The following is a 26964-nucleotide window of genomic DNA, read 5'->3' on the forward strand; positions in this document are numbered from 1 at the left end:
ATGTAATCATCCACAGTAAACTCATGGATGGTGAGGACCATGATCACAAGTGGATGGACATTCTGTAGTGATTTGGGAGGGCAGAGTTCGTGGAAATATGGAGAATTGTCGTGGGGCAGAAAGCGATGGTGAAGCTGGAGGCCACCATAAGATGCGGAAACGGTGGAGAAATGGACGTCGGCCCAGGAGAGGGAACTTCTGGTCAGGACCCAGGCAGCAGAAAAATAAACCAGTGGGACAGTCACAGACTCAGCAGGTAACAGCAGCGATGGGGGATGGGCTGTAAACTGGACAAAATTACCTTCAAACTGCAGCAACTGAATAGAAGATCAGAGTCACAGCAGCTGAGTCTTACAGTGTATTCCAGTGGAGTCCAGTGGAGTAGTGTAGTATTGATGGCAGAGAAGGCCAGGAATTGGGAATCAAATTTGAGCAAAGTTCCCGGGCTCACTGAAAACAAAAAGCGGGCAGGGTCGGGGAATGGACAGTGGGCACGGTATCTCCCTAAACATCTCCGCCTCGCTGCCTCTCTCTCCTCCTTTAAAATGGTCCTTAAAACCTACCTCTTGGACCAAGGTTTAGGACTCCTGTCCTAATATCTCCTTATGTGGCTCGGTGTCAAATTTTGTTTGATAATCGCTCCTGTGAAGCGCCTTGAAACAGTTTACTGGTGCGTTGATGACTATGAAAGTCGATCCGTGATGTCTACTGCAAGCTTTGCATAACCACAGTGGCAGATACGATGGCTGGAAATAGCTTCCATCTGAGCTTAACTTCGAAGACTCTGAAAATGTGAGGATGATGTCACATTCCGGAGCGGTCCGTTGTCCTCCAGTGGGCTACTTTGTATATTCAGTCCCAGTGGCTTAATGGCTAAGGCACTTGCCTCTTAGACCAGTGATCGTGGGTTCAAGTCCCATCTGGGGTGCTGTGTTTTTAATGATTCACACGATGGAAGGTTCAGTCAGGGCCAGTGGTGGAAGGTACAGCCGGGCGAGGAGGCTTCATTAACAGGAAGCAGTCATCACCCATGAGTCAAGTTTCCATCAAGGCCGTGATATCAATGCAATCACCCACTGAAGTGTATGTACCTTTAAGGGGAGAAATACTTTTTACAGCTCCTGTATACTGTAGTACCGGCAGTGACCACACCTGTATATAACCCTGAGTAGGGATCTGTACTGTTTAGTTTTAGAGCAACCCTCATCCAGTAAACACCTGTTGATGGTTATCTGCAGCCTCTGTCGATTATTTGAAGGACACACTACCTAAAGATATCCAGATTTAACATTGGCGACGAGTCGTTTCTGTTGAATCCGTGAATCTTAAAGTATGGTGTTCTTCAATAACTAGACGGAGGCTGTAGATTAACAATCAACAGGTGTTTACTGGAGGAGGTAGTCTAAAGACTAACAGTACAGATGCCTGCTCAAGGCTTATGTACAGGTGTGGTCACTGCCGGTACTACAGTATACAGGAGCTGTAAAAGTAGTTCTCTCTTAAAGGTACATACAATACAATTCCTCCCCTTTTAGATTAACAGTACCATAACATTCAAATAACAGTTAACACTTTAACATGCACATTTAACTGAAATAGTCCATTTATAGATTCAGTCTTTGGGGCGGCTTCCTGATCCTTTCTGGATAGCGCCTTTCCTGAGTGTCTTGTTCTTGGTGCGGAGGCGATTCTGGCCCCCTTTCGTCGGTTAGTTCATCAGTTTCTACTGCTACTGTTTCTGGGGTAGATGCTACCGGTATGTCGGGTTCATCCCCAGGTACGCGAGGCATGGAGTTGACTCGTTCCTGTGACGCTAGGATCTGGTCGACGTGGCATCTCACAATGTTCTCCCCGACATCCACTGTGTACATTAGTGGCCCCTGCCGTGTGCATATTGTTCCGGGTTGCCATTTCTCTGTTCGGTAGTCGCGGGCCAAGACTGGTTGTCCTACATTGAAGCTCCTTGTCGGCTTCTCATTGATGTGCTGGAATTGCTTATCCTCAACATTTCTTCTCACGTTTGGTCTGAGCAAATCCAGACGAGATCTCAACCTCTGGTTAAAGAACATCATGGCCAGGGTCTGATTGGTAACTGCATGTGTCGCATTTCTGTAGGCTAACAGGAAATTGGCCACCTTATGCTGTAGTGGAATGTCATCATCGCACATGGCCCTTATTACCTTTTTAAAGGTTTGAACGAACCTCTCAGCCAATCCATTTGTGGCTGGATGATACGGGGCGGATGTGTAATGCCTTACCCCATTCCTTCTCATAAATTTCCGAAACTCTTCGGACACAAACTGTGTTCCGTTATCAGAGCAAATCTGCTCTGGCAAGCCGTTCCTGGTAAATATGGTCCATAGGACTGCAATTGTTTTCTCCGTAGTGGTGGAGGACATTTTGATCACCTCAGCCATTTCGAGTGTGCATCCACTGCTATTAAGAACATTGAGTCCATGAATGGACCAGCAAAATCAATATGCACCCGTTGCCATGGAGAGGAGGGCCACTCCCATGGGTGTAGAGGGGCATGTGGTGGTGCATTTTGGACCTTCTCGCATCCTGAGCAGCTCTTTGTTAGGTCCTCGATTTGTTGATCGATCCCCAGCCACCACACATAAGCCCCAGCAAGGCTTTTCATTTTCACCGCTCCCAGATGGCCTTCGTGAAGCTCATTGAGCACTCTCTCCCTTAACTTGGGTGGAATTACCACTCGGGATCCACACATCACTGCCCCCTGGCATACTGACAGCTGTTCTCTTCTGGATGAGAATGCTGGCAACAGTGAGTCGCCATGTGTTGGCCATCCCTTCACCGTCAAATCATATACCCGAGACAATGTCGGCTCATTTCGGGTCTCCTTCTCTATATCTGCGTTAGTTACTGGCAAGCGTTCAATTATCAACGAATAAAATATTTCGATAGGGTCCACTGCTGGTTCTTCCTCCACAGTAGGCAGTGGCAGGCGTGATAGCCCATCAGCGTTTCCATGCTGTTTCGTGCCCTTATACTCTATTTCATATTGGTTCGCCCCTAGAAAAAGGGACCATCTTTGTAGCGGTTGTGCAGTCATCACCGGAACGCCCTTCTTTGGATTAAAGATGGAGACAAGTGGTTGGTGGTCAGTCAGCAAGGTGAACTTCTGCCCATGCAGATAGTGGTTGAATTTTTTTACTCCCCATACTAGGCTGAGGGCCTCCCTGTCAATCTGGGCATAGTTGCACTCGGCTGAGGTTAGTGACCGAGACGCAAAGGCTACTGGCCTCTCCAACCCGGCTGGGAATTTGTGCGATAGCACTGCTCCAATACCATAGGGTGATGCATCACACGCCAACCGAATTGGTAGTGCTGGGTTGAAATGGGCCAACACCTCTTTTGATGTGATCAATTCTTTGCACTTCTGGAAAGCTCGTTTACATTCGTCATTCCACTTCCATGGTACCCCCGTTTGCAGTAGGGTGTTCAGTGGGTGTAATACTGTAGTCAAATTTGGTAAGAACTTATGGTAGTAGTTCACCAGCCCGAGGAACGACCTCAGTTGTGACACATTTTCCGGTGCTGGAGCCTTGACTACTGCCTCAATCTTTTCAGGGGACTTATGTAACCCCTCTTCATCAATAACATGGCCACAATATGAGATCTGCTTCTGGAAAAACTCACACTTGTGGCGATTAGCTCGTAGCCCATATTCCTTTAATCTAGTGAGCACCTTCTCCAGGTTGGCGAGGTGATCACTGTCATTTTCGCCCGTGACCAGGATGTCGTCCAAATAACACTGGGTCCCTGATATCCCTTGCAGGACTTGATCCATTGCCCTTTGCCAAACAGCCGGAGCCGATGCTACCCAGAACACCAGCCGGTTGTATTGGTAGAGACCTTTATGAGTGTTGATCGTGACGTATTGTTTCGAGGCTTCTTCTACCTCCATTTGCAGGTACGCCTGGGCCAGATCAATCTTAGTGAAGCGTTTACCTCCAGATAGCGAGGCGAAAATATCTTCAAACCGTGGAAGCGGATATTGTACCGTGTGAAGGACTGGGTTCACTGTCACCTTAAAATCCCCACAGATGCGGACCTTCTTTGGTTCCCCAGGCGTATTACTCAACGACCTCTTCATTACAGAAACGATGGGTGTAGCCAACTCACTCCAGTCCACTTTGGACAGTACTCCTGAATGTTCCAAACCTTCCAGCTCTGCTTCAACGGCTGGTCGGATCGCATAAGGCACCGGTCTGGCCTTAAAAAACTTTGGGCTTGCATTTTCCTCTATTTTAATTGTCGCTGTTATGCCTTTTAGTGTTCCGAGTCCCTCCTGGAACACTTCTTGTGCGTCAGTTAGCATTTTTTGACAGTCGTCCAGGTGTGACGTCGTCATCCTTTTTGGCCTCAACCTTCAGTGCCTGTATGGAATGCCAATCTAATTGTATCTTCCGGATCCATTCACGTCCTAGTAGTGGTGGTCCTCCATCTGGCAATACATATAGGTCCATTTTTGGTATTTCCTGGCCTTTGTATATCACGTTCACCCTTATTTTTCCTTTGGGGTAGACTTTTTGCCCCGTGTACGTCTTCAAGACAATCTCTGTAGCTTTCAAGGGTATATGTGAGAATAGCCGCTTGTAGTCCCTTTGGTTTATGACTGTTAGGGCTGATCCTGTGTCCAATTCCATTTTCACTTGGACTCAATCTATCTTGAGCGTGACCCAGATAGTCTGGTGATCCTCCATTTTGATTACCTTATGTAGTTTCAGACAACCCAGCTCCTTGCTTCCGGAGTCTGTATCACTTTTCTGTTCGTCTGAACTACTGTCCATCACCTTATGTACCTTTTTGTACTTCTCCTGTGGAGATTTCTTGCTGCTGGTTTTCTTCCCTGACCTGCAGACTCTTGCTATGTGTCCTGCTTTTCCACACTGTCTGCACACTTGGTCCTTGAACCAACAATCCTTCTGGTCGTGTGTTGTTCTGCTGCAGCGATAACACTTCCCTGCTCCATATGACATTTCATTGGTGCCATATTCTTGCGGTCTCCGTTGTATCTCTGCAGCGCCCCGTGCGGCTGCTTCATGTGATACTGCCATGCTGAAAGCCTTGTCCAGCGTAAGATCCTTTTCTGATAGAAGCCGTTTCTGGGTTCCTTCACTTTGAAGCCCACACACAAACATGTCCCTTAATGTAGCTGCTAGTCCCATTCCAAACTGGCAGTGTTTCGATAGCTTGCGCAGTTCCGTTAAATACTCAGCATTACTTTCGTCTTTATGCTGGTTCCTTTTGTGGAACTTAAATCTTTCTGCTATCAGCAGCGGTGTGGGGTTTAAGTGGTCCTGTAGGATTTCCACTATGCTTTCGAATTCCTTATCCACTGGCTTCTCTGGGGTTATTAGGTTTCGCAGTAAGCCATATGTTTTTGCACCCATGGAATTCAACAAAACCAGTGCTTTCCTGGCATCTGGCACTTCATTCGCCTTGCAGTACACCTCAATGCGTTCCACATATGTCGCCTAATCTTCGACTTCATTGTCGAACGCAGTGACACTGCCACTCTTCGGCATCCCTGGGTGTGGTTAGACTTTCTAAAATGGCGTCTCCCGCGCTCTCCCTTCTTCTCCGCTGGCTCAAAATGGCGTCTCCCGCGCTTTCCTTTCTTCCCGCGCTCGTCCTTCTTCTCCGCTGCGGCTTCAAAAATGGCGTCTCCCGCACTCTCCCTTCTTCTCCGCGGCTCAAATGGCGTCTCCCGCGCTCCCTTTCTTTCCCCGCGGACGCTGCTCAGCCCTTGAGCCCTGGCTGCGCTCTGCGCGTTCTCCTGTGCGCCTCTCTCGTTGCCGCCGCTCGGTCCTGAGCCCTGGCTGTGCTTTACCCTCTCTCTCTTTTTGTTTTCCGTCGACGCCACTCGTTCTTCAACCCCTGGCTGCGCCCTGTGCGCTTTACCCTCTCTCTTACCCCGTCGACGCTGCTCGGCCTTTTCTGTGCCGTCGGTCGGCTCCAGCCGCCGCTCTCCGGGAAGGGTCTACGCTGTACCTGTTGCCAGTCTGTTGCTGGATCGTCGTGGCTGGAGAACCAAGCCCAGCTCTCAATAGCCTCCCCCTGCGATGTTCACTCTCTGCCGGATGACTGGGCAGTTGCTCGTGGTCGACGCCCGTGCTTCTGGCCTCGACTTTCTTCCACCGTCCTCCCGGAGCGAATCCTTGGAAGGAAAAGCAGAGTTGCAGGTAGATTCGAATCGACCTCGTCGCCACTGTTGAATCCGTGAATCTTAAAGTATGGTGTTCTTCAATAACTAGACGGAGGCTGTAGATTAACAATCAACAGGTGTTTACTGGAGGAGGGTAGTCTAAAGACTAACAGTACAGCTGCCAGCTCAAGGCTTATATACAGGTGTGGTCACTGCCGGTACTACAGTATACAGGAGCTGTAAAAGTAGTTCTCTCTTAAAGGTATATACACTACAGGTTCGAGTCCCGTCTGGGGTGATGTGTTTTTAATGATTGACACAATGGCAGTTTAGGCAGGGCAAGTGGTGGAAGGTGCTGCCAGGCGGGGAGGCTGCATTTGTGAAGGAATAAGCAATAAACCATATTCAGAAAAATACACCATTCTACGAAAGGATTCTGATTAAAACATGACGTGCTAGGTTTGAAAATCTAAAAACCTAAGAATGGAAAAGCTGCAAACAGCATACAGGTTATTGAGATAAGATAAGTTGTTGACACTGAATCAATAGCCTTACTGAGGCAGGAGGTTAGAGGTTCCATTACGTCTGAAGCTTTCGAAAGAACACAATACCATACATTGTTAAAGTGTCTTAAAGCAACACTTCAGAAAGAAACACAGAAAGATAAAGCAACATATGCCTCGCAAAAGTAACATCAAATGAAACACGGAGACAGGAACCAATGTTACAAACAGTTGAGATAACTAAGAAGACAATGCTGCATCCGGTTGAGGTGTTTTTAATTTACTCGTTCTAAAAAGATACAAAAAGATGGTAAGAATAGAAACATCTGCTCCACACCATTTTTTATGATAAGCTTTGAACACCTAAAGGTAGAGACACGAGTCTGCTTGCTACCAGCTGAACTGACTGTAAAGATTGCAGGGGTCAACATAAAAATGACTAGAGATAATTAGCTTACATCAGCAGAAAGCTTCAAAGGACATACCACTGAAAAAGGATATAAAAATTGAACTTTCAAATAGGAAGACAGATTCGCTTGAAGGGGCAAAGCGATTCTCAGGCTTCAGAGGCAAGCTCTGTAAGTTTACAACTCTTTGTGTCTCGGGGATCAAGGTACTTGTATTTGATTTTGTTGGATATCCTGGAATAAGACTAAGAAATGTAAAAATGTAACCAAGTTAAGATTTGAGAATAAGGATCTCTGATAATAACATAGAAACATAGAAACATAGAAGATAGGAACAGGAGTAGGCCATTCGACCCCTTGAGCCTGCTCCGCTATTCAATGCGATCATGGCTGATCATCCAAACTCAGCACCCTGTCCCTGCTTTCTCCCCATATCCCTTGATCCCCTTAGCCTTAAGAAATATATCTAACTCCTTCTTGAATATATTTAATGAATTGGCCTCAACTATCTTCTGTGGTAGAGAATTCCACAGGTTCACCACTCTGTGGGTGAAGAAATTCCTCCTCATCTCTGTCCTAAATGGCTTACCCCTTATCCTTAGACTGTGACCCCTGGTTCTGGACTCCCTCACCATCGGGAACATCCGTCCTGCATCTAGTCTGTCTATTCCTGTTAGAATTTTATAAGTTTTAATGAGATCCCCTCTCATTCTTCTAAACTCTAGCGAATATAAGCCTAACCGACCCAATCTCTCTTCATACGTCATTCCTGCCATCCCAGGTATTAGTCTGGTGAATCTTTGCTGCACTCCCTCCATGGCAAGAACATCCTTCCTCAGATAAGGTGACCAAAACTGCACAAGTGGATGGACATTCCGGAGGGTGTGGGAGTAGGGATTTGGAAGGGCAGAGTAACCCAGAGGTGTGCTGGAGGTATTTCCGTGGAAATGTGCCGAATTGCTGTGAGGCAGAAAGCGATGGTGAAGTTGCAGGCCACCATAAGATCTGGAAACGGTGGAGAAATGGACGTTGGCCCAGGAGAGGGAATTTCTGGTCCAGGACCCAGACAGCAGAAAAATAAACCAGTGGGACAGTCACAGACTCAGCAGGAAACAGCAGCGATGGGGGATGGGCTGTAAACTGGACAAAGTTACCTTCAAACTGCAGCAACTGAATAGAAGATCAGAGTCACAGCAGTTGAGTCTTACAGTGTATTCCAGTGGAGTCCAGTGGAGTAGCGTAGTATTGATGGCAGAGAAGGCCAGGAACTGGTACACAAAATTGAGCAAAGTTCCTGGAATCACTGATGAAAACAAAGAGCGGGCAGGGTCGGGGAATGGACAGTGGGCACGGTATCTCCCTAAACATCTCTGCCTCGCTGCCTCTCTCTCCTCCTTTAAACGTTTCTTAAAACGTACCTCTTTGACCAAGGTATAGGGCACCTGTCCTAATATCTCCTTATGTGGTTCGGTGTCAAATTTCCTCCTGTGAAGCGCCTTGGGACATTTTACTATGTTAAAGGCACTATATAAATGCAAGTTGTTGTTGTAGGTGGCTCTGGTATGGCGCGAGCAGTGACAGATATGATGGGTGAAAATAGCTCCCATCTCGGCTTAACTTTTGAAGACGCTGAAACTGTGAGGCAGATGTCACATTTTGTAGTGGTCAATTGTCTTCTGGTGGTTGCTGTTCTGTATTGAGCCCCAGTGGCCTAATGGATACAGCACTGGCCTCCTCAACCAGAGATTGTGGGTTCGAGTCTCGTCTGGAGTGATGTGTTTTTAATGATTGACACAGCGGCAGTTTAGGCGGGGCAAGTGGTGGAAGGTGCTGCCAGGCGGGGAGGCTGCATTTGTGAAGGAATAAGCAATAAACCATATTCAGAAAAATACACCATTCTCCGAATGGATTCTGATTAAAACATGACTTTCTCGGTTTGAAAATCTAAAAGCCTAAGAATGGAAAAGCTGTAAACAGCATACAGGTTATTGAGATAAAATAAGTTGTTGACACTGAATCAAAAACCTTATTGAGGCAGAAGGTTAGAGGCTCCATTATGTCTGAAGCTTTCGAAAGAAGACAATACCATATATTGTTGAAGTGTCTTCAACCAACACTTCAGAACGAAACACAGAATGATAAAGCAACATATATGCCATCGCAAAAGTAACATCAAATGAAACACGGAGACAGGAACCAGTGTTACAAACAGTTGAGATAACTAAGAAGACAATGGTGCATCTGGTTGAGGTGTTTTTAATTTACACGTTGTAAAAAGATACAAAAAGATGGTAAGAATAGAAACATCTGCTCCACACCATTTTTTATGATAAGCTTTGAACACCTAAAGGTAGAGACACGAGTCTGCTTGCTACCAGCTGAACTGACTGTAAAGATTGCAGGGGTCAACATAAAAATGACTAGAGATAATTAGCTTATATCAGCAGAAAGCTTCAAAGGACATACCGCTGAAAAAGGGTATAAAAATTGAACTTTCAAATAGGAAAACAGATTCGCTTGAAGGGGCAAAGTGATTCTCAGGCTTCAGAGGTCTGGTGTATGTAACCGTTCCACCTTTAAGAGAACTATTTTAAGAGATGCACTACTTTATCTTGGCTGCTGTATACTGCAATACCGGTGGTGACCACACCGGTATATAAGTGTTGTGTAATGATTTATTGGGCAGTTCAGCCTGACCTTCGACTAGTAAAGACCTGTTGAATTTATTCTTGTGGTCTGTGTGCAGTGATTCTTATTAACAATAACTAGAACACACAGACTTAACAGTGGCGACGATGACGATCTTACCCTGCGGCAGAGATATATCCAAGGCAGTTTAACGGGCGTCGAGAAGAGGCATCCGCCTTCATCATCCTGCTGAGAAAATACTCGGGTCTGAAGAGCAAGGAAGAATCCTGACACGAAGCCTTCCATCAGCAACAGGCAGTGATCATCCCTTCTACCACGGTGGTGGGTAAGCCGATCAGCGATGAGCAGCAAGTCGGCCACATTGGCTGTGAAGTAGGGGAGGGAAAAACGGAGGATATAAGGGCGGAGAACTCGACCACGGCCGGGGAAAAGAGTCGGACAGAAGTCGGGGCCAGAGGCGCTGAGACTGGGGCAGCGTAAGGCACGGGAGCCGCGGTGAATGCAAACGCAGCCGGTGTAAAAGACCGGGCTGCAAGCGGGCTGGGAGACGCAACAGCGTCGAGAGAGAGCTCGACCGCGACCGGTGAAAAAGGCCGGGCAGCTACCGAGGCCGCGAGGCGCGGGAGAAAATAATTTTTTTTTTTTTTAAAACGCGGAGAACTCAGCCGCAGCCGGGGGAAAGGACCGGACTGCAAGAGGGGCTGGGAGGCACGATTTGAGAACCGCTGGGGAGGGCGAACGCAGCAATATGGCAATCGCCATTACAGCCAGTGGGGGAGAAAGACAAACGCGGGAAGCCGCCATTTTCGTAGGCGGGGGAAGAAGTCAAGCGCGGGAAACCGCCATTTTGAAAAAAAAATAAAAGAAACATTTCTTTTTGTTTCTCAAGAAGATTGCGAGGATGCCTAAGCGTGGTAACATCAACGATTTCGATGCCGATGTTGAAGATTGGGCCACGTATGTAGAACGCATAGAGATTTATTGTAAGGCAAATAAAATATCAGATGAAGATAAAGCACTAACCTTACTAAACTCAATGGGTGCGAAGACATACGGGCTATTGAAGCATCTTCTATCACCAGCTAAACCGGCGGATCAGGCTTTCGCTAATATTGTTGCTGTCCTGAGAAATCATTTGAACCCCACACCGCTGATGTTAGCGGAACGATTTAAATTTTATGCGAGAACGCAACTGAAAGAGGAAAGCAACGCGGAGTATTTAATTGAACTGCGTAAGCTAGCGAAATACTGTCAGTTTGGGGAAAGACTGACAGAGGCACTGAGAGACAAATTCGTGTGTGGATTGTCGAAAGAAGGAACACAAAAGCGGCTGCTTGAAGAGAATGATCTTACACTTGATAAGGCTGTCACTATTGCAGCATCGCACGAAGCCGCAGCGAGAGGCACTGCGGAAATGCAGCTGAAGGCAGCGGTACTCAGCGTAGATCAAATGGCTTTGGGTACAGCGAAATGTTATCGTTGTGGAAAGACAACACACGATCAGAACCAATGCTGGTTTAAAAATCAGGAATGTAGAAAATGTGGCAAGCTTGGTCACATAGCTAAAGTATGCCGGTCAGGAAAGAAGACCAGCAACAAAAAGTCACTGCAGGAAAAGTGCAGAAAGGTACATAAGGTGGCTGAGAAGAGTTCGGATGAACAGAATTCGGATTCAGACTCCAACAGCAAGGAACTGGGTAGTCTGAGAATTCACAATGTGAGTAAGGAAGCTGACCTACAAACTATCTGGGTCACACTTCAGATATCAGGAGTCCAAGTGAAGATGGAATTGGACACCGGATCGGCGTTGACGGTCATGAATAAGCAAGATTACAAAAGGTTATTCACACATATTCCCCTACGGGATACGGAGATAGTATTGCAGACATACACGGGGCAAAGAGTATACCCCATAGGAAAGATAAAAGTCAAGGTGGTACACAAGGGCAAAGAACACCAAGGAATGGACTTATATGTACTACCTGAGGGAGGTCCACCACTTCTGGGACGGGAGTGGATCAGGAAAATAAATATGGACTGACACTCCCTAAAAGCAATAACGGTAGATTCCGGAAAAAAAAGATGTCAAACCTGAACGATTGTCCAGGATATTGGATGAGGCTAAAGAGGTGTTCCAACAGGGACTGGGAACACTGAGAGGAATTACGGCAAAAATCAAGATTGTAGAACACGCAAACCCAAAATTTTTCAAAGCCAGACCGGCACCTTATGCGATACGACCTGCTGTGGAAGCTGAGCTGGAAGGGCTAGAACATTCAGGAGTACTGTCTAAGGTGGACTGGAGTGAGTGGGCCACGCCCATTGTTCCCGTCATGAAGCGTTCATCGAGTAACAAGCCAGGGGAACCGGGGAAGGTCCACATCTGTGGAGACTTCAAGATCAAGGTTAATCCGATGCTTCACACAGTGCAATATCCGCTTCCGCGGATTGAGGATATCTTTGCTTCATTGTCTGGCGGGAAACACTTCACCAAGATAGACCTGGCGCAAGCGTACTTACAGATGGAAGTTGAGGAAGAGTCGCGCCAGTATCTCACAATCAACACGCACAGAGGCTTGTATCGATATAATAGACTGGTTTTTGGAGTGGCTTCGGCTCCAGCAATTTGGCAGAGGGCCATGGAGCAGGTATTACAGGGAATTCCAAGCACTCAATGTTACTTGGACGATATCTTGATTACAGGAGATGGCGATGAGGAACACCTTGCAAATTTGAAACTGGTGCTCACCAGATTGAAGGAATATGGACTTCGAGTTAATCGCCAGAAATGTGAGTTCTTTCAGAAACGGATCTCGTACTGTGGTCATGTCATTGACCAGGAGGGGCTGCACAAGTCACCTGACAAGATCGAAGCTGTTGTGAAGGCTCCCGCTCCGGAAAATGTATCCCAGTTGAGGTCGTTCCTAGGGTTGATTAACTATTACCATAAGTTTCTGCCAAATCTATCCACGGTGCTGCACCCGCTGAACGCTCTTTTGCAGAAAGAAGTACCATGGAAGTGGAGTGAGGACTGTAAGAAGGCCTTTCGCAAAAGCAAGGCATTGATCACCTCAGAGGAAGTGTTGGCTCACTTCAACCCAACGCTACCTATTCCTTTAGCTTGTGATGCTTCTCCTTATGGTATTGGAGCAGTACTCTCACACAAGTTGCCAAATGGCTTGGAAAGGCCAGTCGCATTTGCATCCAGATCATTGACCTCCGCTGAGCGCAACTATGCTCAGATAGATAGGGAGGCTCTCAGCCTTGTGTGGGGAGTAAAGAAGTTTAATCATTACCTGCAGGGCCAGAAGTTTACACTGCTGACAGACCACCAGCCGTTGGTATCCATTTTTAACCCTAAGAAGGGTGTTTCGGTGATGACAGCACAGAGGCTCCAGAGATGGTCCCTTTTCCTAGGGGCACATCAATATCAGATAGAATTCAAAGGTACAAAGCAGCATGGTAATGCTGATGGGCTGTCGCGCCTGCCACTACCTACTGAGGAGGAGGCACCGACGGTTGACCCGGTGGAGTTATTTCACTCGACCATCATCGAATGTATACCTGTCACCAATGCAAATATTGAAAGGGAGACTAGGAATGACCCGACACTGTCCCGGGTCTACGAATTGACAGTAAAGGGATGGCCAGCCCATGGTGATCCACTGTTACCGGCATTCTCAGCAAGACGAGAACAGCTGTCCATCTGTCAGGGAACATTGATGTATGGAACAAGGGTGATTATCCCTCCTAAGTTAAGAGAGAGAGTTCTAAAAGAACTACATGAAGGTCATCTGGGGGGAGTCAAGATGAAAAGCCTTGCTAGGGCTTATGTGTGGTGGCTGGGTATCGACCAACAGATAGAGGATCTGACGAAAAGCTGCTCAGGGTGCCAAAAAGTCCAAAATGCACCTCCAATTGCACCGCTGCATCCATGGGAATGGCCTTCAACCCCATGGCAACGTGTACATATTGACTTTGCTGGTCCATTCATGGACTCCATGTTTTTAATTGCGGTGGACGCACATTCTAAATGGCCAGAAGTGATTAAAATGACTACCACTACCTCGGAGAAGACGATCGCGGTGCTAAGAACGATATTTGCAAGAAATGGATTGCCAGAGCAAATATGTTCAGACAACGGACCACAGTTCGTGTCAGAGGAATTCCAGAAATTCCTGAAGAAGAATGGGGTGAAACATTATACCTCTGCCCCATATCATCCAGCTACGAATGGGCTGGCCGAGAGGTTTGTACAGACGTTCAAAAAGGCAATAAAGGCCATGAGCGAAGATCAGATTCCACTGCAACACAAGGTGGACAATTTCCTACTGGCATATCGAAACGCCACCCATGCAACAACAAACCAAAGTCCTGCCATGATGTTCTATAACAGGAGGTTGCGGTCCAGGTTGGACTTGTTAAAACCAAATGTGCGGAGGGAAGTCGAAAACAAACAGTTCCAGCATATCAATAACAAGCCCACTCGGAGTTTTGAAATAGGACAACCGGTGTTAGCCAGGGACTATAAAAACGAGAAATGGCAATCTGGAACAATTCGGGCCAGACAAGGACCCCAGATGTACACGGTAGATGCTGGTGAAAACGTAATGCGACGTCATGCTGACCAACTGGTGGGATCGAGAACAAGGCTCGAGCCCATGGTTACGACAGAGACAACCGTGGAGGAAGTTAGTGAACCTGAAGCATCTACCTCAGAAGTGAATATACCTGATGATGATGTCCTATCCATAGGGGATCAACTAGATGAGTCACCCCAGCAACGAGAACCAGAGACCCCTGAAAGGCGTTATCCGTCTTGGATCAGGAGGCCTCCTCAGAGACTGAATCTGTGATCTGTTTTTACATGAAGTTGTATATATATGTTATTATGTTATGTTAAATGGGGAATATATACTGTTAAGCTAAAAAGGGAGGATTGTGGTGTATGTAACCGTTCCACCTTTAAGAGAACTATTTTAAGAGATGCACTACTTTATCTTGGCTGCTGTATACTGTAATACCGGTGGTGACCACACCGGTATATAAGTGCTGTGTAATGATTTATTGGGCAGTTCAGCCTGACCTTCGACTAGTAAAGACCTGTTGAATTTATTCTTGTGGTCTGTGTGCAGTGATTCTTATTAACAATAACTAGAACACACAGACTTAACAAGAGGCAAGCTCTGTAAGTCTACAACTCTTTGTGTCTCGGGGATCAAGGTACTAGTATTTGATTTTGTTGGATATCCTGGAATAAGACTAAGAAATGTAAAAATGTAACCAAGTTAAGATTTGAGAATAAGGATCTCTGATAATAACATAGAAACATAGAAATATAGAAGATAGGAACAGGAGTAGGCCATTCGGCCCCTCGAGCCTGCTCCGCCATTCAATGCGATCATGGCTGATCATCCAAACTCAGTACCCTGTCCCTGCTTTCTCCCCATATCCCTTGATCCCCTTAGCCTTAAGAAATATATCTAACTCCTTCTTGAATATATTTAATGAACTGGCCTCAACTATCTTCTGTGGTAGAGAATTCCACAGGTTCACCACTCTCTGGGTGAAGAAATTCCTCCTCATCTCTGTCCTAAATGGCTTGTCCCTTATCCTTAGACTGTGACCCCTGGTTCTGGACTCCCCCACAATCGGGAACATCCTTCCTGCATCTAGTCTGTCTAGTCCTGTTAGAATTTTATATGTTTCAATGAGATCCCCTCTCATTCTTCTAAACTCTAGCGAATATAAGCCTAACCGACCCAATCTCTCTTCATACGTCATTCCTGCCATCCCAGGTATCAGTCTGGTGAATCTCTGCTGCACTCCCTCCATGGCAAGAACATCCTTCCTCAGGTAAGGCGACCAAAACTACACAAGTGCATGGACATTCTGGAGGGAGTGGGAGTAGGGATTTGCGAGGGCAGAGTAACCCAGAGGTGTGCTGGAGGTATTTCGGTGGAAATGTGCCGAATTGCTGTGAGGTAGAAAGCGATGGTGTAGTTGGAGGCCACCATAAGATCTGGAAACGGTGGAGAAATGGATGTCGGCCCAGGAGAGGGAATTTCTGGTCCAGGACCCAGACAGCAGAAAAATAAACCAGTGGGACAGTCACAGACTCAGCAGGTAACAGCAGCGATGGGGGATGGGTTGTAAACTGGACAAAGTTACCTTCAAACTGCAGCAACTGAATAGAAGATCAGAGTCACAGCAGTTGAGTCTTACAGTGTATTCCAGTGGAGTCCAGTGGAGTAGCGTAGTATTGATGGCAGAGAAGGCCAGGAACTGGTACACAAAATTGAGCAAAGTTCCTGGAATCACTGATGAAAACAAAGAGCGGGCAGGGTCGGGGAATGGACAGTGGGCACGGTATCTCCCTAAACATCTCTGCCTCGCTGCCTCTCTCTCCTCCTTTAAACGTTTCTTAAAACCTACCTCTTTGACCAAGGTATAGGGCACCTGTCCTAATATCTCCTTATGTGGTTCGGTGTCAAATTTCCTCCTGTGAAGCGCCTTGGGACATTTTACTATGTTAAAGGCACTATATAAATGCAAGTTGTTGTTGTAGGTGGCTCTGGTATGGCGCGAGCAGTGACAGATATGATGGGTGAAAATAGCTCCCATCTCGGCTTAACATTTGAAGACCCTGAAACTGTGTGGCAGATGTCACATTTTGTAGTGGTCAATTGTCTTCTGGTGGGAGTTGTTCTGTATCGAGCCCCAGTGGCCTAATGGATAAGGCACTGGCTTCCTAAAGCAGAAATTGTGGGTTCGAGTCCCGTCTGGGGTGATGTGTTTTTAATGATTGACACAATGGCAGTTTAGGCGGGGCAAGTGGTGGAAGGTGCTGCCAGGCGGGGAGGCTGCATTTGTGAAGGAATAAGCAATAAACCATATTCAGAAAAATACACCATTCTACGAAAGGATTCTGATTAAAACATGACTTTCTAGGTTTGAAAATCTAAAAACCTAAGAATGGAAAAGCTGTAAACAGCATACAGGTTATTGAGATAAGATAAGTTGTTGACACTGAATCAATAGCCGTTTTGAGGCAGAAGGTTAGAGGCTCCATTACGTCTGACGCTTTCGAAAGAACACAATACCATACATTGTTGAAGTGTCTTAACCCAACACTTCAGAAAGAAACACAGAATGATAAAGCAACATATGCCATCGCAAAAGTAACATCAAATGAAACACGGAGACAGGAACCAGTGTTACAAACAGTTGAGATAACTAAGAAGACAATGGTGCATCTGGTTGAGGTGTTTTTAATTTACACGTTGTAAAAAGATATAAAAAGATGGTAAGAATAGAAACATCTGCTCCACACCATTTTTTATGATAAGCTTTGAACACCTAAAGGTAGAGACACGAGTCTGCTTGCTACCAGCTGAACTGACTGTAAAGATTGCAGGGGTTAACATAAAAATGACTAGAGATAATTAGCTTACATCAGCAGAAAGCTTCAAAGGACATACCACTGAAAAAGGGTATAAAAATTGAACTTTCAAATAGGAAAACAGATTCGCTTGAAGGGGCAAAGCGGTTCTCAGGCTTCAGAGGCAAGCTCTGTAAGTCTACAACTCTTTGTGTCTCGGGGATCAAGGTACTTGTATTTGATTTTTTTGGATATCCTGGAATAAGACTAAGAAATGTAAAATGTAACCAAGTTAAGATTTGAGAATAAGGATCTCTGATAATAACATAGAAACATAGAAGATAGGAACAGGGGTAGGCCATTCGGCCCCTCGAGCCTGCTCCGCCATTCAATGCGATCATGGCTGATCATCCAAACTCAGTACCCTGTCCCTGCTTTCTCCCCATATCCCTTGATCCCCTTAGACTTAAGAAATATATCTAACTCCTTCTTGAATATATTTAATGAATTGGCCTCAACTATCTTCTGTGGTAGAGAATTCCACAGGTTCACCACTCTCTGGGTGAAGAAATTCCTCCTCATCTCTGTCCTAAATGGCTTACCCCTTATCCTTAGACTGTGACCCCTGGTTCTGGACTCCCCCACCATCGGGAACATCCTTCCTGCATCTAGTCTGTCTAGTCCTGTTAGAATTTTATATGTTTCAATGAGATCCCCTCTCATTCTTCTAAACTTTAGCGAACATAAGCCTAACCGACCCAATCTCTCTTCATACGTCATTCCTGCCATCCCAGGTATCAGTCTGGTGAATCTCTGCTGCACTCCCTCCATGGCAAGAACATCCTTCCTCAGATAAGGCGACCAAAACTACACAAGTGGGTGGACATTCTGGAGGGAGTGGGAGTAGGGATTTGGGAGGGCAGAGTAACCCAGAGGTGTGCTGGAGGTATTTCTGTGGAAATGTGCCGAATTGCTGTGAGGCAGAAAGCGATGGTGAAGTTGCAGGCCACCATAAGACCTGGAAACGGTGGAGAAATGGACGTCAGCCCAGGAGAGGGAATTTCTGGTCCAGGACCCAGACAGCAGAAAAATAAACCAGTGGGACAGTCACAGACTCAGCAGGTAACAGCAGCGATGGGAGATGGGCTGTAAACTGGACAAAGTTACCTTCAAACTGCAGCAACTGAATAGAAGATCAGAGCCACAGCAGCTGAGACTTACAGTGTATTCCAGTGGAGTCCAGTGGAGTAGCGTAGTATTGATGGCAAAGAAGGCCAGGAACTGATACACAAAATTGAGCAAAGTTCCTGGAATCACTGATGAAAACAAAGAGCGGGCAGGGTCGGGGAATGGGCAGTGGGCACGGTATCTCCCTAAACATCTCTGCCTCGCTGCCTCTCTCTCCTCCTTTAAATGTTTCTTAAAACGTACCTCTTTGACCAAGGTTTAGGACTCCTGTCCTAATATCTCCTTATGTGGCTCGGTGTCAAATTTCCTCCTGTGAAGCGCCTTGGGACATTTTACTATGTTAAAGGCACTATATAAATGCAAGTTGTTGTTGTAGGTGGCTCTGGTATGGCGCGAGCAGTGATAGATATGATGGGTGAAAATAGCTCCCATCTCGGCTTAACTTTTGAAGACCCTGAAACTGTGAGGCAGATGTCACATTTTGTAGTGGTCAATTGTCTTCTGGTGGGAGCTGTTCTGTATTGCGCCCCAGTGGCCTAATGGATAAGGCACTGGCCTCCTAAGCCAGGGATTATGGGTTCGAGTCCCGTCTGGGGTGATGCACTTTTAATGATTGACACAACGGCAGTTTAAGCAGGGCAAGTGGTGAAAGGTGCTGCCAGGCCGGGAGGCTGCATTTGTGAAGGAATAAGCAATAAACCATATTCAGAAAAATACACCATTCTATGAAAGGATTCTGATTAAAACATGACATACTAGCTTTGAAAATCTAAAAACATAAGAATGGAAAAGCTGTAAACAGCATACAGGTTATTGAGATAAAATAAGTTGTTGACACTGAATCAATAACCTTATTGAGGCAGAAGGTTAGAGGCTCCATCAAGTCTGAAGCTTTCGAAAGAACACAATACCATACATTGTTAAAGTGTCTTAAACCTACACTTCAGAATGAAACACAGAATGATAAAGCAACATATGCCGTCGCAAAAGTAACATCAAATGAAACACGGAGACAGGAACCAGTGTTACAAACAGTTGCGATAAATAAGAAGACAATGGTGCATCCGGTTGAGGTGATTTTAATTTACACATTGTAAAAAGATATAAAAAGATGGTAAGAATAGAAACATCTGCTCCACACCATTTTTTATGATAAGCTTTGAACACCTAAAGGTAGAGACACGAGTCTGCTTGCTACCAGCTGAACTGACTGTAAAGATTGCAGGGGTTAACATAAAAATGACTAGAGATAATTAGCTTACATCAGCAGAAAGCTTCAAAGGACATACCACTGAAAAAGGGTATAAAAATTGAACTTTCAAATAGGAAGACAGATTCGCTTGAAGGGGCAAAGCGATTCTCAGGCTTCAGAGGCAAGCTCTGTAAGTCTACAACTCTTTATGTCTCGGGGATCAAGGTACTTGTATTTGATTTTGTTGGATATCCTGGAATAAGACTAAGAAATGTAAAAATGTAACAAGTTAAGATTTGAGAATAAGGATCTCTGATAATAACATAGAAACATAGAAACATAGAAGATAGGAGCAGGAGTAGGCCATTCGGGCTCTCGAGCCTGCTCTGCCATGCAATGCGATCATGGCTGATCATCCAAACTCAGTACCCTATCCCTGCTTTCTCCCCATATCCCGTGTTGATGAGCTGGAGTCCGAGCTTCAAACACTGCGACACATCAGGGAGGGGGAGAGTTACCTGGACTCTGTGTTCCAGCAAGTAGTCACACCAATTAGATTAACTCATTCAGATGTATTCCGTGGTCGGGGACAGGAGGGTGTGACTATGAGTGCGGCAGGTACGGGGATCCAGGAGGTAGTGTTGGAGGAGCCGCAGCCCTTGCTATTGTCCAACAGGTTCGAGGCTCTTACTCTCTGTGAGGACAGGAACAGGGACTGCAGGGAGGATGAACAACCTGGCCACAACACCATGGAACGAGGGGCCATTCAAGTGGGGGGAGTACAAAGAAATGTTGTAGTGGTAGGGGATAGTATCATTAGGGGGATAGATAGGGTTCTTTGCAGCTGAGAGTGAGAGTCCCGAAGGCTGTGTTGCCTGCCCGGTGCCAGGGTTAAGGACATCTCCTCTGGGCTGGAGAGAAACTTGGAGTGGGAGTGGGAGGATCCAGTTGTCGTGGTCCCTGTTGATACCAACGACATAGATAGGACAAGGAAAGAGGTTCTGCTGAGGGAGTATGAGCAGCTAGGGGCCAAATTAAAAAGCAGAACCATAAGGGTAATCATCTCTGGATTACTACCTGAGCCACGAGCAAATTTGGCTAGGGCAAATAAAATCAGAGAGTTAAATGCGTGGCCCAAAGACTGGTGTGGGAGAAATGGGTGTTGCTTCTTGGGACACTGGCACCAGTACTAGGACAGGAGAGAGCTGTTCCGTTGGGACGGACTTCACTTGGCCAGTGCTGGGACTAGAATCCTGGCGAATCGAATAACTAGGGCTGTAGAGAGTGCTTTATACTAATTAGTGGGGGGGAGGTTTCAAGAGAGCGAAAAATAAAAATGTCAGCGGAGAGGGCAATAGAGCAAGGTAGCAGTGGGGGAATTAAAAACCAGAGCGTGTCAGGAAGGGACAGAATGTATAAAGATAAAGGTAGAGTAGTAAAGGGGGTAAAAGCAGGAATAAATTGTCACAAAACATGTTAAAAAGTTCTTTATCTGAATGCACGCAGCATTTGTAACAAAATAGACGAGTTGACGGTACAAATAACTACACATGAGTATGATCTGGTGGCCATTACAGAAACATGGCTGCAAGGTGACCATGACTGGGAACTAAACATCCAGGGTATTTGCCAATTAGGAAGGACAGACAGGCAGGAAAGGGAGGTGGGGTGGCTATGTTAATAAAGGACGGAATCACTGCAATAGTGAGAAATGATATTGGGCCAAAGGATCAGGATAGTGAAACAGTTTTGGTGGAGATAAGGAATAATAAGGGGAAAAAGTCACTAGTGGGCGTCGTCTATAGGCCTCCTAACAGTTGCAACTCTGTTGGTCGGAGTATAAATCAGGAAATAGTTGGGGCTTGTAATAAGGGAACAGCTATAATCATGGGGGATTTTAACTTTCATATTGACTGGACAAATCAAATTAGGCAGGGCAGCCTTGAGGAAGAGTTCATAGAGTACATTAGGGATGGGTTCCTTGAGTAGTATGTAACTGAACCAACCAGGGGGCAGGCAATCTTAGATCTGGTCCTGTGTAATGAGACAGGATTAATAAAAAATGTCCTGGCAAAGGATCCCCTTGGAATGAGTGACCATAACATGGTTGAATTCCAAATACAGTTGGAGGGTGAGAGAGTTGGATTTCAAACCAGCGTACTAAGCTTAAATAAAGGAGACTATGAAGGTATGAGAGCAGAGTTGACTAAAGTGGACTGGGAAAATAGATTAAAGTGTAAGATGGTACATGAGCAGATGGTACAATGAGACGCTACAGATGCATTCGCACCCGTACGACCAGATTTAGGAACAGCTTCTTTCCCAGGGCTGTCATCCTACTGAACTCCACAAATAAACTCTAAAGCCTGCACATCTGCCAATGCACTTTATTATGGTCATATTTATGTTAATATACTACAAGCCAAATGTATGTTGAATGTTTAAATGTCTTAATCCAAATGTACACTCTCGGGAGCCGCAAGCCTACATTTCGTTGTACTGCACTTGTGCACTAACAATGACAATAAAAGTGATTTTGATTTGATTTGATTTTGATTTGTACATTCAAGGAGATATTTCACAACTTTCAAGAAAAATGTATTCCAGTGAGGAAAAAGGGGAATAAAAGAAAAGACAGCCATCCGTGGCTAAGTAAAGTAATAAAGGATAGTATCCGACTGAAAACAAGGGCATATAAAGTAGCCAAATCTAGTGGGAGGATAGAAGATTGGGAAGCATTTAAAAGCCAGCAAAGAATAACTAAAAGATTAATTAAGAAAGGGAAGATAGATTATGAAAGTGAACTAGCAAAAAATATAAAAACAGATAGCAAGAGTTTCTACAGTTATATAAAAAGAAAAAGGGTGGCTAAGGTGAATGTTGGTCCCTTGGTGGACGAGACCGGGAAATTAGTGGTGGGTAACATGGAGATGGCAGAAACGCTGAACAAATATTTTGTATCAGTCTTTACAGTAGAGGACACTAAAAATATCCCAACACTGGACAAACAGGGGCTATGGGGGGGAGGAGCTAAACACGATTAAAATCACTAAGGAGGTGGTACTCGGTAAGATAATGGGACTAAAGGCAGATAAATCCCCTGGACCTGATGGCTTACATCCTAGGGTCTTGAGAGAAGTAGCGGTAGGGATTGTGGATGCATTGGTGGTAATTTTCCAAAACTCCCTGGATTCAGGAAAGGTCCCAGCAGATTGGAAAACTGCTAATGTAATGCCCTTATTTAAAAAGGGAGGCAGACAAAAGGTTGGAAACTATAGACCAGTTAGCCTAACACCTGTGGTTGGTAAAATGTTGGAGTCCATTATTAAGGAAGCAGTAACAGGACATTTGGATAAGCATAATTTAATCGGACAGGGTCAGCATGGTTTTACGAAGGGGAAGTCATGCTTGACAAATTTGCTCGAATTCTTTGAGGACGTAACAAACAGGGTGGATAAAGGGGAACCAGTGGATGTGGTGTATTTGGACTTCCAAAAGGCATTTGACAAGGTGTCACACAAAAGATTACTGCACAAGATAAAAAATCACGGGATTGGGGGAAATATAGTGGCATGGGTGGAAGATTGGCTATCTAACAGAAAACACAGAGTTGGGATAAATGGTTCATTCTCGGGTTGGCAATCAGTAACTAGTGGTGTTCCGCAGGGGTCAGTGCTGGGACCCCAACTCTTTACAATCTATATTAACGATTTGGAGGAAGGGACCAAGTGCAATGTATCCAAGTTTGCCGATGATACAAAGATGGGAGGGAAAGCAGTGAGTGAGGAGGACATAAAAAACCTGCAAAAGGACATAGACAGGCTAAGTGAATGGGCAAAAATTTGGCAGATGGAATATAATGTTGGAAAGTGTGAGGTTATGCACTTTGGCAGAAAAAATCAAAGAGCAAGTTATTATCTAAATGGAGAGAAACTGCAAAGAATTACAGTACAAAGGGATCTGGGGGTCCTGGTGCATGAAACACAGAAGGTTAGTATGCAGGTACAGCAGGTGATCAGGAAGGCCAATGGAATCTTGGCTCTTATTGCAAGGGGGATGGAGTATAAAAGCAGGGAAGTCTTGCTGCAGTTATACAGGATACTGGTGAGGCCACACCTGGAATACTGCGTGCAGTTTTGGTTTCCATATTTAAGAAAAGATATATTTGCTCTCGAGGCAGTTCAGAGAAGGTTCACTCGGTTGATTCCGGAGATGAGGGGGTTGACGTATGAGGGAAGGTTGAGTAGGTTGGGCCTCTACTCATTGGAATTCAGAAGAATGAGAGACGATCTTATCGAAACATATAAGATTGTGAGGGGGCTTGATCGGGTGGATGCAGTGAGGATGTTTCCACTGATGGGTGAGACTAGAACTAGGGGGCATGATCTTAGAATAAGGGGCTGCCCTTTCAAAACTGAGATGAGGAGAAACTTCTTCACTCAGAGGGTAGTAAATCTATGGAATTTGCTACCTCAGAGAGTTGTGGAAGCTGCGACATTAAATACATTTAAAACGGAGATAGACAGTTTACTAGCTGATAGGGGAATAAGGAGTTACGGGGAGAGGGCAGGGAAGTGGACGTGAGTCTAAGTTCGGGTCAGCCATGATCCTATTGAATGGTGGAGCAGGCCCGAGGGGCCGTATGGCCTACTCCTGCTCCTACTTCTTATGTTCTTATGTTCTTATGATCCCCTTAGACTTAAGAAATATATCTAACTCCTTCTTGAATATATTTAATGAATTGGCCTCAACTGTCTACTGTGGTAGAGAATTCCACAGGTTCACCACTCTCTGGGTGAAGAAATTCCTCCTCATCGCTGTCCTAAATGGCTTACCCCTTATCCTTACACTGTGACCCCTGGTTCTGGACTCCCCCACCATCGGGAACATCCTTCCTGCATCTAGTCTGTCTAGTCCTGTTAGAATTTTATAAGTTTCAATGAGATCCCCTCTCATTCTTCTAAACTCTAGCAAATATAAGCCTAACCGACCCAACCTCTCTTCATACGTCATTCCTGCCATCCCAGGTGTCAGTCTGGTGAATCTTTGCTGCACTCCCTCCATGGCAAGAACATCCTTCCTCAGATAAGGTGACCAAAACTGCACAAGTGGATGGACATTCTGGAGGGAGTGGGAGTAGGGATTTGGGAGGGCAGAGTAACCCAGAGGTGTGCTGGAGGTATTTCGGTGGAAATGTGCCGAATTGCTGTGAGGCAGAAAGCGATGGTGAAGTTGGAGGCCACCATAAGATCTGGAAACGGTGGAGAAATGGACATCGGCCCAGGAGAGGGAATTTCTGGTCCAGGACCCAGACAGCAGAAAAATAAACCAGTGGGACAGTCACAGACTCAGCAGGTAACAGCAGCGATGGGTGATGGGCTGTAAACTGGACAAAGTTACCTTCAAACTGCAGCAACTGAATAGAAGATCAGAGTCACAGCAGCTGAGTCTTACAGTGTATTCCAGTGGAGTCCAGTGGAGTAGCGTAGTATTGATGGCAGAGAAGGCCAGGAATTGGGAAACAAATCTGAACAAAGTTCCAGGAATCACTGATGAAAAGAAAGAGCGGGCAGGGTCGGGGAATGGGCAGTGGGCACGGTATCTCCCTAAACATCTCTGCCTCGCTGCCTCTCTCTCCTCCTTTAAACGTTTCTTAAAACATACCCCTTTGACCAAGGTTTAGGGCACCTGTCCTAATATCTCCTTATGTGATTCGGTGTCAGATTTCCTCCTGTGAAGCGCCTTGGGACATTTTACTTTGTTAAAGGCGCTATATAAATGCAAGTTTTTGTTTTAGGTGGCTCTGGTATGGCGCGGGCAGTGACAGATATGATGGGTGAAAATCGCTCCCATCTCGGCTTAACTTTTGAAGATTCTGAAACTGTAAGGCAGATGTCACATTTTGGAGTGGTCAATTGTCTTCTGGTGAGACTCTTTGTGTATTCAGTCCCAGTGGCCTAATGGATACGGCACTGACCTCCTAAGCCAGGGATTGTGGGTTTAAATCCCATCTTGGGTAATGTGCTTTTAATGATTGACACAACGGCAGTTTAGGTGGGGCAAGTGGTGGAAGGTGCTGCCAGGCAGGGAGACTGCACTTGTGAAGGAATAAGCAATAAACCATATTCAGAAAAATACACCATCCTATGAAAGGATTCTGATTAAAACATGACATACTAGCTTTGAAAATCTAAAAACATAAGAATGGAAAAGCTGTAGACAGCATACAGGTTATTGAGATAAGATAAGTTGTTGACACTGAATCAATAGCCTTATTGAGGCAGAGGGTTAGAGGTTCCATCAAGTCTGAAGCTTTCAAAAGAACACAATGGGGCAGAAATTAGGATCGGGGACTTGCCGCGCGTGCAAGCCCCCGATGTGCACTTACCCGACGCGCCGGCCGTTGAGCTTCAGGGACGCCTGGAATTCCTGTTTTAAAATGATGACTCCCGGGCAGCGTCTGATGTCACGCCGTCCAGGAGTGCAGCCAGCGCAAAGCCTGGAGCGTGCAGTACAAGTGAGACACGCCCCTTGAGGTCTCAGTTTAATAGGACACGCCCCCAATGTTTCTCACAAGCTGCAAAGCATTTTTATATGCAGAGCAGCATTTTAAATAGGTTTTTGGTATTTTTATGAAGCTTCTGGTAACTTTTATAAACTTTTACATTATTTTGAAGAATCTGAAGTAGTTTTAAACAGAATTAAAGCAATTTAAAGTCTTTTAAAAGCCCTGAAAGCATATTTTTCATTCCATTTATTTAATTAGCAACATCATCGTCGTCCGTGTCTTCACACTGTTCCCTTTGGGGAACTGTATGAAGTGGTGGAAGGATTTATGGCCATGATTAACGCTCCTTCCGTGACCCTAACCATCTTTGTACCAGCCATTAGGGTGGTTAGTCCTATGGCGGGAGGGTTTTACAGGCTCCCACAACCTATACGAGGGGGGGCGACCCACACCCATGGACGCAAATATCCCACTGGATGTCAACCCAGAATTTAGAGCCGGAGCTCCGACTCCACTTGCCGGGACTGTCTGGAGCGGGGTTCAAAACCCTACCCTGTCTGGCCCAGTGGCGGGGATGCTACCGCTACGCCAAAGGCCCAATCCGATTAGCAACGTGAAATGGCTGGAATGAGCACAATTCACGGCATTAAAAGAACTCACAATTGAACTGATGATGACCTCAGCAATCTCCTCAATGAGGTGGAGGCGCAGCGCCTGCTCATCGTTGGTAATGAGAAGTCCAAGGCGCCGCAAAAAGGACAGATGATAGCTTGGTCTTTCAAGTGGCAGCATAGGGCTCCAGTCACGGGGAGGGAAAAGGCGCAGGAAACGTATGGGTGTCACCTTTTGCGCGGAGTGGGCCTTTTGCGTAGCGGTAAGCATCCCCACCGCTGGGCCAGAAGGAGTAGGGTTTCGAACCCCGCTCCAGACAGTCCCGGCAAGTGGAGTCGGAGCTCCAACTATA

At 45.8% G+C, this 26964-nt stretch overlaps 1 non-coding gene across 1 annotated transcript; it reads left to right on the plus strand.

The window, feature by feature from the left end:
* Positions 1 to 18825: 18825 nt before the first annotated feature.
* On the plus strand, positions 18826 to 18898 carry trnar-ccu (transfer RNA arginine (anticodon CCU)). Its single transcript has one exon. It is a non-coding gene; the product is annotated as a tRNA-Arg (tRNA).
* The last annotated feature ends 8066 nt before the right edge of the window (positions 18899 to 26964 follow it).

The sequence above is a fragment of the Somniosus microcephalus genome, chromosome 28 (genome assembly GCF_052327205.1).
Source record: "Somniosus microcephalus isolate GS21.2 chromosome 28, FLI_Smic_1.0, whole genome shotgun sequence".
NCBI lineage: Eukaryota > Metazoa > Chordata > Chondrichthyes > Squaliformes > Somniosidae > Somniosus > Somniosus microcephalus.